General features: G+C 40.2%; 1 long non-coding RNA gene across 1 annotated transcript; it reads left to right on the top strand.

The window, feature by feature from the left end:
• Positions 1-324: 324 nt before the first annotated feature.
• LOC132657055 (uncharacterized) lies at positions 325-4,982 on the top strand. Its single transcript, XR_009594894.1, has 4 exons — positions 325-361; positions 1,061-1,134; positions 2,960-3,117; positions 4,590-4,982. It is a non-coding gene; the product is annotated as an uncharacterized LOC132657055 (long non-coding RNA).
• The last annotated feature ends 2,085 nt before the right edge of the window (positions 4,983-7,067 follow it).

Here is a 7,067-nt window from a genome sequence, read left to right as displayed (position 1 = left end):
TTGTGCAGATTTGAGCTTTTGTGTGAGGTGCAAAGGCTCCTGGGTCAGGAACCATGCTTGTTTTATCCAGCACTGAAACTGTCTGCAACAGACAGTTGCACAAGATGACACACAAGAAACACTGGTTAAAAATAAACAGCACTTCCCTGCATGATTCAGAGCCTACCATGCAGCCTATTATTTAGATTCGATTTGCTCACCTTATTTTTGTCTCTATACTTAACATTCTGCTCATCAGTACGACAATCTTTTATTAGCACCACACTCTCATAGATGGAGCCAACAGAACTTCCTTCTAAACATTTTGTTATAGGGTGAAGAACACGTGTGTGCATGGACATGGATTCTTGTTCAAAGAAAGGTAAGTAGAAACGACACTGTGTCAATTCATTCTACTTGCATTCCAGCCTCCTTTCAGAGATAAGCAAGTGACAGAGTGAAAAGGTGGAGGCCACATCAAGGCTGCACTACTTCTGGGTGCTTTTCAGGTCTGTGGCATCCATCCTTGCCCACTTGGCTCTGGCTGTAGCCTGCTGCTTTGCAGACTGTTCAAAAGTCTTGGAGAATCTATCAGGAAAGGTGGTTTCTGGGTTCATCTTTGTTGTCTTCTGTGACACTGAAGTCCAGCCTGCATCTTGCAAATGTTGTATCAGGTGAAGCTGCCACTATAAAGCTGGAAACAAAATAAAACAAAACGAAAAACAAACAATAGAACAATGTGTGGAAGGCTCCTTTGGATACTGGATGCATTTTTTTTCCAGCCAAATATTTCTTAAATCAAAATCATCTTCATTGTGCTTGAAGAATAAGTGCTATGTGATTTGAATAGATCTAGTCTGTTGGATACCCATGGAATGGTTTATAGCCCCGTTCCCATGCCCTTTGCCTTCTGCAATTGCTTACGTATCTTTCCTACAGAAAAGACATATTTATGATATTAAAATTAATAAGATAGTCATAGAGCTAATGCACTTGACACAAAGAAAAACTTTGCCTCCTCTAACATACTAGTCGATCATCAATTGTTTATCAAGTACTTACATACCAGATCTTTCTGTAGGTTCAACAAAACCAAACAAGAACTGGTTTTCTTCTCTGACTGAGCTCACAATTTTAGTGTGATGACAGACAAAGGTAAGATCATGACACAGAGTAAACAAAACTGCCTTTCCACAGATGGTGTGCTAATTAATTGTGTCTAGGGGGGCTATAGAAGAAAACATCTATACTGTGAGCCTAGCAGGATGGGTAAGATTCCACCAGAGGGAGAAGACACAAAGGGCATTTCAGTCAGACGTCTACTTAGAATCAGTATCAGGAGAGTCACTTCATTAGTACAACAATGAGAAGTGACAGGAGGATGCCCAGAAGGCACAGAAAGGAGCTATAATTGCTGCTTTTCTTTTCTTTTGTGCATTAAAGAAGACAAGTCAAATTCATAAAACAGCAGCATCAAGGACAACGAGGTATGACAAAGAATGAAGGTCGGCTGGAGAAATAGCGATCCACAATTCCATAGACACCCTAAAAACCTGGTGAAGCTCCTACCTGGGGTTAGGAGCTTTTCTAACCAGGCACATAGACCTACAAAAGTGAGTGGAAAGTGACTGACAGTGTGTTTGGGCAAAGGTACATTCATACACTTGAGCAGCCACGCATTAAGTAAACAGGAAAATGAGAACATGCTGGGTTCCAATTAGAATTTTGCTATAACTGAAAAGGCCTATTGCTCTCCTATGACTACCCCAACCTTCTGCCAGTGGATCAATGAGATGTATTCTGATTTACCTTAAAGGGTAGAAATCTGTGCAAAATAAATCGAAAGGCATTTTTTTTAAAGGTTAAGGGCACAACATTTCAGGGGAAACACATACACATAAACACAAATACATAACACAAGTTCGTTTCTTTTATTTGAAAGTCATATATCAAAGGTTATACATGTAGGCTGGTCATGGTGGCACACACTTGTAATCCCAGCCTTCATGAGGATGAAATAGGAGGAATCCGGGTTAGAGGCTAGCTTGAACTACAAGGGGAGACCTTGTATTAACAAAAATCAGACACATGACACATAGAAGAATGCTTTTGTAAGTGAAAGAGGAGTGAGCTGTCATTTTCACCAGGATAAGGCGTACACTTGGTATGTTCTAGGCACAGTTGGAGGCATGACAATACTCACCAGGGGAACCAGGGGAGCCGGTTCAACAGTTCAGTAGGATAACGGTGGTCTTTGTTTCTGTCTGAGGAGAACCTGAGCAGTCTGGTTTTGGCACACCAGGAATCTTTGGTTTAGGCAGAAGTTATTATGTAGGTAGGGTAGGAACCAAGACAGTACTGTGCTTAAGAGCACTGACTCATCTCACAGGCTGGCTAAGTAACCTTGTAACCTTGGACAAACTGCATCATCTCTCTATTTTTCAGCCTCCTTGTCTGCAAATTTTCATAACAACAATTATTGTTTGTTTTGAAAATTAAATGACTTAACGTGTGGGAACTTCTACCAACAGGGTAGGGCTTATAGCATTAAATAGTTAGTTTCCTATTTTTATATTTACATGATTTTATAGAGTACAAAAACATTCACACATATCCCCCCAAAACTACAAGAGCAAGAACAATAACCCACCTTATACCCGTAAAGTTGACCTGCTCTTTAAGTTTACTTAAGGTTAGCTAGGAAGTGATGGTGGCATTCGACAGGGCTGGAAACCTCATTTCCCAGAAAGCAATGCCTTCAAGATAGTGACAGTACAGGTTGCCAACTGGAGGATCTAGAATGACCGAGGATACGAATCTCTGAAGTTTCCAGACTGAATTAACGGAGGCAGAAAGAGCCACTCTAACTGTGTGTGCCACCGCTCTGTGGGCTGGGCTCCTAGACAACATGAAGAGAAGAAGGTAAGCTCAACCCTAGCTTCACCCCCTGCTACTAACTGACTGCAAATCTGATTGACAGAGTCCTCAGCGTGCCTCCGTGAATCCTGTGCTAGAATGGCCTGTCCTCTGGAACTGCGAGCCCAGGCAAGCCTTTCTTTCCTTAAGCAGCTTTCGTCAAAGATTAATGCTCACATCCACAAGGAAAACAGCTATTACAGAGGCTCTCTGTAGGATCAGGTAAGAAAAGAGTAGATCTGATAGCCTGGGTCTCGAGTTGGAGATGGTCAAGGCTGGGTCAGACCCTATTGGACTTACTTCTCAGGACAGATGTATTTTCAAGGCAAATGAACCCCAACCTTCTAGCCCTAAATGGAGTTGGGAAAAAAAAACCACTTAAAATGGCCAGAAGAACTTCAGAGAAGTCCGTATTTAGATACTTTGAGTTATGTCTTGCCTTCCATTGTCATAAGTAATAATAATATAATAATTATAATAAATAATAATTAGAGTTGAAATTCTTGAGCCCAGTAAATGCTATTGTCTTGCCCTAATTGCCTCATATGGATTAACTCAATTTTTGTGATGAAGATTTGAGGTAAGCACTATTGCTGTTTGAGAAGTGAAAAATATATTCATCTCTACCTTTCCCGAGGGCTATACACACCAGGGATGCAGTATTTATTGAACACAATTTATCTGTAGGCTTATTAACAGTTTTTTGCAGAACTTATGTGGTTAGATATTTTTTAAGCAGGAAAAAAAATTTTAAAGTTTATTTAGAGGAAAAACATTTACAGCTGCCCTCCCTATATTTGTCCTTGGTATTTTGATTTCTGCAAAACCATGACAGTTAGTAATTATAAACAACATTTCAAATAACCTTTGAAGGAAAATCTGAGGTGGGAATGGAAATGCTGAATGAGATTTAAGATTCCGAAAATCATCCTAACAAGTGAATATAAGCTATTTAAAAATAAACCAATTATATTTGGCTTTGGAAAGCATTATTGTGGATATTTTTTTTTCCTACAAAGCTTTGATTCCTAATTGTGTTTACCTTGGGAAAATATGGTAATTACTTTTCTGTTCCAAGGACACAACAGCTGATGAGGGGAGTTAGCAACATTACTGGGCAGTTTGGTAAATGCCAATTGGGGGCGAAAGGGAGGCTCTGAAACCCTGAAGGAGTAGGAAATCCATGCAAAAGAAGTCACTACCCGACAGACTGCTTGTAGTAAAATGTGTGAAGGATCGAGAGGATGCTAAGCATTAAAACAGGGCAGACATAAATGGCAGAGGACGCAGCAAAGGTACTTCAGAATGGCCTTTGACCATGGAGGCAAAGAAAATGGCCGTTAATTCCTATGTTAACACTTTGCGCCCCGAATGACTGGCTGAAAAAGCAGGCACTATATTCTAGTGCTCTGAGACAGTCACAGAAAATAAGAACGGAAGAAATAATATTCCGGAGCAATGTAGCCTAATTTGTCACATTTATAATGTAAAGGGTCAGACTCATGAAATGATCATGGCTAGATTTAAATGCCTTTCTAAATACCAAAGTGATAAAATGGGCCATTCCCTTTCCTCCCTCCCTGTGCCTCAGTTTGCTTATTGAAATATGAGCCTGACCATAACCTTACTGGATTTGTTCTATTTTTTCCTTTTTCCTTTTCCTTGTGTATATGATATGTGTGTCTGTACGTGAGGTGGGAGGCACGTATGTGTGTGCCACACTGCCTGTGCAGGTCAGAGGACAACCTCAAGCGTCCCCTTGTTTGGGACAGTCTCTTTTTTCCTGTTTGGCACCAAGCCTGCAGGGATTCTTCTGCCGCTGCTGTTATTGTACTACCAGAGGAAGGGGATTCCAGATGTGGCTACGGTGCACCCAGCTTTCTGTGAGTTCTGGGAGTTTGAACGCCGGTTCTCACGTGTGCCTGGCAAATGCTGCACCCACCGAGCCGTCTTCCGAGTCCCAAAGCTGTTACCCACGAGATCCTGTTCAGCGAACACTCATTAAACAGTGACTATGGGAACTGTAGCCAAAAGGGAAGGAAATACTGAAATACTGAAAAAGCATCATGACATGTGCTCAGCTTATACACAGAATAAAAATAAAAAAAAATTAAATAAAAAAAGATGCAAGTGGGATGGACGGATTGCTTTTATTTTGTCTTGAAGGTGCCAAGTCAGAGAAAGGTCTGTGAATTGGGAAAGGGTGACAATCATGAAATGTCGGTTGTTCTCCCCAGTAGGCTGAAGTCGACCTCTCGCTGGACAAACAGGGAAGGCATACAGCACCTGAGAATGCTAGAAATTAAACAGTACAAGAAACAATTCCTCTAAAACGCAGATGGCAGATGTAAAGAGGAATTTACCGCTCTTCCAGCAGCAAATTCCAAAGCTACACTATTTATGAATGTGTTTGTTGGTACTTAAAATTTTTTCCCCTAGTGTCGGGGAGAAGGGATTCTAACAATTTTTTTTTTTTTGTGCTTAACGCTGGATTCTGCAAATAGCCTCTGAAGGAGTCTGACATTAAAAGTAAAAATGATTTAAAACTTCATGCTTAAATAAAACCTCACATACACACAAAAAGTGTGTGGGAGGCAGCGCTCCCCAGGCTTGGGAGGGTTTAGCAGAGCCTTTCAAGATGCTCACAGCTTGTGCGATCATGGAGTGTGAAGTCTCCGGCAGGGAAGACTTTGACAGCTCAACTTACATAATCACATTTTCTCTAGAGCAGAAGATTTCATACGTAGGTTTTAATATCACATTAAGATGTAAAGAATTGCTCTTTAATTATAAGAACTATTCAACCCTTCCCTGCATTTTTTTTTCTACAAACAACTTTCTTATGGGATGATTTGATGCCACAAGAGGAAGCAGAGAGTTGTCTCTCCTTTAGGAATATGTGTGGATTCATATTTAGCTGTGGATCCCAGATAGGAATATGCATGCCATGATCTCTATTTTCACAAAGTTAGATGGATTAAGTGAGAAAGTTCATACTGTATAGCCTGTCTGGATCATGGCTGCCTTCACAGACAAAAAACCCAAAGGAAATAAACATATTACTTTCTCTGCCAATTATTAATTACTAAATTATGATCATCTAATACATTGTCTTCTGAAGGTAAAAATATCACTCCATCAGGGATTTCAGATTATTTGGTTTCTGATATATATTATCTGGGAATATACAAGGTTTAATAATGGGACTAAATCAGGTAATACTGAGCATCGCCTATGTGGCAGGCAATTGTCCTAGGCTTTTCTAAGTTTTACTGCTATTTCATTATCATTACCTTTAAAACGGGTGATATTCTTAGTTCCATTCTATAGGTGAGAAATACAGCACAAAAATTGACCAAAGTCAATTAACTTGTAGCTTTAGCCAGGCTTAGAACCTGATTTTCTCGCATGCAGCACACACATATACGTAACATATATCTACGTATATATTTTTTGGTGTGTATGTCATATATAATTTATTGTTGTTGTTGTTGCTGTTTTTCAAGACAGGGTTTCTATTTATGTGTAGCCCTGGCTATCCTGGAACTAGTTTTATAGAGCAGACTATCCTCAAACTTATAGAGATTCTCCTGCCTCTGCCCCTGCCTCCTCAGTGCTCAGGCTATAAAGGTGTGCGCTATAACACCCTGCTAATTTTTCATTTTTAACTATGTTTTACTGACACAAAATTTAGCAGGAGTAGAGACTGACCTTCATTGAGCAATACCTCTGGAGCAATCCCAGGCGTTTGCTTTCTAGCTGTGGATTTGTTAGTTCCCTGCCCACCCTTTCCCTGATTTTCTTTTCATACAATATATGCCGATTATATTTTCCCTTTCCTCTGTTCCTCCCAGTTCCTCCAAATATCTCCTCCCTTCCTGATCTTCTCCCTTTCTATCTTTCATTAGAAAGCAATAGGCTTCTGAGAGGTAACAACCAAAAATGACAAAATAAAATAAAATAAGATGAAGCAAAAACTATCATATTGAAGTTGGACAATGAAACCCAACAGGTAAAAGATCCCCAAGAGCAGGCACAGGAACCAGAGACTATTTTTTCTCACAGTCAGGAATCCCATAGAAACACCAAGCTAATAGCTACAGTACATATTCAGAGAACTTGGTGCAGAATCATGTTGGTCCCAGGCTTGCTGCTTCAGCGTCTGTGAGCTC

This window comes from Meriones unguiculatus, chromosome 10 (genome assembly GCF_030254825.1).
Source record: "Meriones unguiculatus strain TT.TT164.6M chromosome 10, Bangor_MerUng_6.1, whole genome shotgun sequence".
Taxonomy (NCBI): domain Eukaryota; kingdom Metazoa; phylum Chordata; class Mammalia; order Rodentia; family Muridae; genus Meriones; species Meriones unguiculatus.
The sequence above is the reverse complement of the archived record's forward strand: the minus strand, read 5'-3'. Positions and strand labels throughout refer to the sequence as shown.